Raw genomic sequence first — 5478 nt, 5'->3', positions numbered from 1 at the left:
ATGGACTACAATTCCCAGGAGCCCCTGCCAGCATTCGCTGGCAGGGGCTCCTGGGAATTGTAGTCCATGGACATCTGGAGGGCCGCAGTTTGACTACCCCTGGTGCAGGGTGTTAGACAGGACGCTGGAGGTCCCTGGAGGTCCCTTCCAATTCTATGATTCTATGAAGGCCCCCAGTTAGGCAACATTTGCCAGGCAGCTATTGAGGGGGGGCATCCCTAATGGAGACCACTCACTTTTGTAACCTTTGGGGCCATGTATATAAGATCAGGAAAGCCATCAGGCATGTTGCTGTTCCTCAGGCTATGTTGAACAGAACTGTCTGAGAGGGCATTTGTAGAATGAATGTCAGTATGCCTGTAATGTAACGGCAGGGTTCAGGAAGATGTTTTAATAAAGAGAACAGGACAGTGACCTGTACCACTTTTTATTGTATTATGATCTCCTGCTGGATGCTGGGTGTATTCTCCTTCTCTTGTTTTCCATATGTAATAATATTTTTACATTGTTTAATATATAATGTTTCATGCTGATGTTCTGTTTCAGATTTCTGCCATTCTAAACTTATTACACTGCGTATTAGGTGTTTCATGCTATCGATTGTACACTATTAAACTGACGAGTCTCAGTGAGAAAACTGGGTTATAAATATATAGCATTTAAAAATACCTGGAGGTGGTGTTTTCTGGTGGTTTCAGTCCTGTCTGGCAGGTAACTCCCAGAAGGGGATGCTGGGAGAGGACTGTTCTGGCCTCTGACTAAGGTGAGAGCCAGTGTGGTGTAGTGCTTAGATCGGGTAACACCCTGCTGGCTGGGGCTCATGGGAAGAGTAGTCCATGGACATCTGGAGAGCTACAGTTCAGCACCCCCCAGCTTAGACTATAAGACTAGAAACTAGGAGATCCACATTCAAATCCCTGGCTGGGTGACCTTGGGCTAGTCACACATTCTGAGTTTAGCCTACCTTGCAGGGTTGTTGGGAGGATAAAATGAAAGAGAGAAGACCTACATCAGCCATTTTGGGTCACCACTGAGAAAGGCGGCATATATAAATGAAGTAAATTAACAAAGATATGGGCCATCACAGGATTCCAATTATATCCTTTTTATCTTTTGTAACTATGTTTCCCCCCTGGAATGCAGCCCAAGCAAATGGTGACTGCAGAACATAAGTTTGTTTTACCATCTGGTTTGTTTTACCAAGCATTTGTTGGTAAAACACCATTTGTTTTACCAACTTCATTAAAGGCATAATCAGTATGCCCCCAACTGTTTCTTCCTCCTTGATATCTTTCTGATTTACCAATTTTAAGTAATCTGGCCACCTTCTCTCTGCCAAAACATGCCTCTTCTCTGCAGCATTTTCAACAGTATGGGAACCTTGTGCATGCCCTGTCCTTTTCAAAACTAGCTTATGGCATGTGCCTGATCCAAAAGGATATTTAGCATATTTAGATAGGAAACAATCTCCCGTGTCCTGATTGGCTCAACTGGAGACCTCCTGCTCCTTTGAGCTCACTTTCTCCAGCTTGCTTCCAGAACAGACAGAATAATCAAAGAAGAACAGTTAGGCAGTTAGTTAGGTCTCTCTCCTCTTTCTATACAAAGTTTGTTTCTCGTCTTAATAAAACTATTTTATTATTTTAAGCAGCTTGGTTCTCTGCTCCTCTTTGCATATCAAAGCTCTACCAAGAGTCCCTCCCCTCCCCACACCCCACCTTCCTCAGGCTCCACCCCAGAAATCTCCAAGTATTTCCCAACCCAGAACTGGCAACTCTTAAACACAGAACAGAAGATGGGCCAGAAAATGGGTGGCTGGCAGCCCTGGTTAAGGAGAGCATAAAATGGGAAGGGGAGAATCGTATATGCTATTTTGGTGGGTAGAGATCTAGGACAATGGAGTAGGGCAGTGGGAAAGACCAAGGGCCATTCCGCACCAGGATCTATTTAGCAAATTGGCTGCGGAACGAAAAAACGCCATTTTAAATAGAGGAATTCGTCGTTATGCATACCTGGCTTTGTAGTGGAATCCAGTTGCGTTTCTATCGTTTCCCGCAGGTTTCCGGTCTCAGCAAAAATCGCTAGCCAGGAAGTGATATTGCCGAGCTCGTCCCACCCCTGGCCATCAAGCAGCCAATGGGCAGGCATTTTCATGCTCCCAAAAGGCCCCTTTCCCTTTAAGGGAGGTTTTTAAAAAAACACACACACACAGTTGCAACAAATCTGCGTTGATTCGTTGCAGGAGAGACCCATCTAGCTAGCAGGTGGTGTTTGAGCTGCCGTTTCATCGTTGCCACGCTCCCCCCCCCCCCGCACGGGCACAATTTTCAGCCGAAAATACAGTGAAAAATAAAGGGAACATAAACCAGCAAACGGAGCTGTGTGTTGCTTGGTGCTTGGTGACTTAAAACAGCTCTGGGGAGGGACTGCAGCCAGGGAAGCCACACTGGGTAAATGAAGGCTCGCCGGTGCGTTGATCTCTGCTCGCTCCGAGAAAAAAAAAATGGCGATCGCTTCGCCGGTAGATCAGAGGAGAGAGCTAGGGGGAGGGACTTTGCAGAAACCGCAACATTGGTAACGCACAGAACTTTCCTGTTAGTGTTGCAGATTGGTTGCAAGAGTGTAGCGCTTTCCGGAGGGTGAATCCACTTTTTGGGATTTCCCTGAAAGCGCTACAACGAAGCGCTTTTTGCGGTTCCGTTTCAGGAGTGTTGCAAATTGTCAACGACGTTGTGCATAATGGCAAAACAGTAGCGATTTCAATTTGTAACCATTGTGCTATTTTGAACGAGTGCGGAATGGCCCCAAATTATTGTCAGAGACAGTTGCCAAAGTCATTGAAAGATAAACTGCGTTCTATATAAACCAATGGTGTTCCTGTAATTGGAAGAATGATCTCATGGAGCTGGGAAAGCTACCAAAAAGAGCAAGTAAAAAGGCTCAAGGGATTGGAACGCCTTCCCCAAAACAAAGGGATGAATCATGGGAGACTTTAGGGAAGAAGAGGCTAGGAAAGGGGGGACTGGACGGAAGTTTATAAAATTATGCATGTTGTTTAGAAAGGGAGTAGAAGACACTCCCTCCTGCTCTATGATTACCAGGTCTACTGGCTTGGGAGGGGAGGTGAGGGGAGGGTAGGGGAGGGCTGGGCTGCCAGATCCAAGTTAGGGAGATTTGGAGGTGGAGCCTAGGGAGGACGGAGACTTCAGCAGGGTCCAAGGCCTCAGAGTCTCCCCCTCCAAAGTATCCATTTCTTCCAGAGGAACTGATCTCTGTAGTCTGAAGATGAGCTGTAATTCCAGGGGATCTTCAGGTCCCACCTGGAGGTTGGCATCCCTATCCTGTTCTCTGCCCTGAATCTGTGCTCTGGAATGGATTCGGGGCAAGCAAGAAAAGTACAGGAGGGCTCCTATCTGAAAATCCCTGGGTGTGGACAAGGCTTCAAGAGTTTTGATGATTTTCAAAAGGAAATAGATGTACGGAGAAGAGGTCTCACCACAGATATTAGCCATGAGATGAGACATTCTGTGCATGGAAGGAAGGAAGGAAGGAAGCAAGGAAGCAAGGAAGCAAGGAAGCAAGGAAGGAAGGAAGGAAGGAAGGAAGGAAGGAAGGAAGGAAGGAAGGAAGGAAGGAAGGAAGGAAGGAAGGAAGCCACTCTAAAACAGAGTCAGTGCCACACTTTTAAAGGAGTGTACAGTGGTACTAGATGTGGCATGCTCGTGGCGGTCCAGTGAATTCAAGGGTGGCTCAGGGGGACCTGGCCTATCAATAGAAGGAGGAGAATTAGAAGAGCTGTTTTTTTATATCCTGCTATTCACTACCTGAAGGAGTCCCAAAATTGCCTTTCCCGTTCCCTGTGAGGTAGGCATGACTGAGAGAGCTTTGAGAGAACTGCTCCATGAGAACAGCCCTTAGAGAATTGTGACTAACCCAGGGTCACCCATCGGGATGCATGTGGCGCAGTGGGGAATCGAACCTGCTTCTCCAGATTCGAGTCCACCTCTCTGTAACCACTACACCATACTGACTCTTGAGTAGGGATGCCAGCCTCCAAGTGGGACCTGGGGATCCCCTGGAAAGACAGCTCATCTCCAGGCAACAGAGATCAGTTCCCCTGAAGAAAATGACAGCTTGGGAGGGTGGAGTCTGGAGTCTGTGGCCTTGGAGTTTCCCCACCTGGATCCGGCAGCCCTACCCCCACCCCCTCCCCTGCCAGTGGCCAGGGGAACCTAGGAACCTTACTATCAAGTCATTTTGAAGGGAGGACTGAGCCCTTGGGCCACCTTCTTGGGGGTGGGCAGATTCTTTTTACTTGTGCAGGAGCAGTCTAAGTGATGTGGGGGTGGAGCAAGCAGTGGTCTCCCCTGAGCGTGGAGGGCAGGAGCCACCAGTGTCCCCGGAAGCCAGTGCCTGCCGCAGGAGAGGCACAATCGGCAGCGGGAACCTGCTCTTCTTCTCCCGCCCCTCCCGCCGGATGGGCAAGGCCATGCGCTGTTCCCCCTCCCACAAGCTCTGGGCCGACTGCCACTGTCCTGATGCCCTTTGGCTAAGACCGCCTGGTACTTGTCTAAGTATTTAACCTCCATCATCTTCATCATGCCAGCAAATTAAGATTCAACCTTGTTGCAGCTTAACATGAAGTAACAGGAATTCTTAGAAGAAGCAGTTTTTTAAATTCTTAATCAAAATACTAGAGGGGCAGACAGATGCACCACGTTAAACAGGCCCTACCCCAGAGGTACTGGATTTGTGCAAAGAACAACCTTGGAGTCCAGTGACGTCTTTAAGATCGGCACACTTTGATTCTGGGTAGGAGCTTTCCTCAGACACCACCACACAAAGGCTTCTACTACTCGGAATTTTATTTTATTGGCCTTGAAGGTGCCACTGGACTCAAACTTTGTTCTCTTTGCTTCAGACCAACCCAGCAACTCGCCTGAATCTATCAGATTCGGACCCATCCTTTCTAGTTTTGCATTTGTGGCACAGGAGGTGACGGTAGATTCACAGTGGAGGCCCTTAGCACTGCGGGGTCACCTTCTGTTGAATTAGAATTTCTCTCCTCGGGGCAGGAGGCCATAATGGTGAAGGTTTGCCCAGAGAGAGAGATACAGACAGAATATTCTTAGCAACACACCTTTTACAAAACAGCCAACTTCCTTTTGAAAAACCAGCTATGAGATTAGACCAGGGGTAGTCAAACTGCGGCCCTCCAGATGTCCATGGACTACAATTCACAGAAGCCCCTGCCAGCATTCGCTGGCAGGGGCTTCTGGGAATTGTAGTCCATGGACATCTGGAGGGCCGCAGTTTGACTATCCCTGGATTACACTTTTGCATGCTCTGTCCACTCCCAACAGATTCTCTGTAAGTGAAATGCCAATTCTCTTGCCGGCAGCAGAACCAAAGTGTCTTTCATATTCGGTAAATTCTGCCTCATATCCTTTGAGGGGACTCTAAGGGGTAAGAGCAGCA

This window comes from Paroedura picta, chromosome 14, assembly GCF_049243985.1.
Source record: "Paroedura picta isolate Pp20150507F chromosome 14, Ppicta_v3.0, whole genome shotgun sequence".
In the NCBI taxonomy this organism is placed as follows: Eukaryota; Metazoa; Chordata; class Lepidosauria; order Squamata; family Gekkonidae; genus Paroedura; species Paroedura picta.
This window is presented reverse-complemented; position numbering follows the sequence as displayed.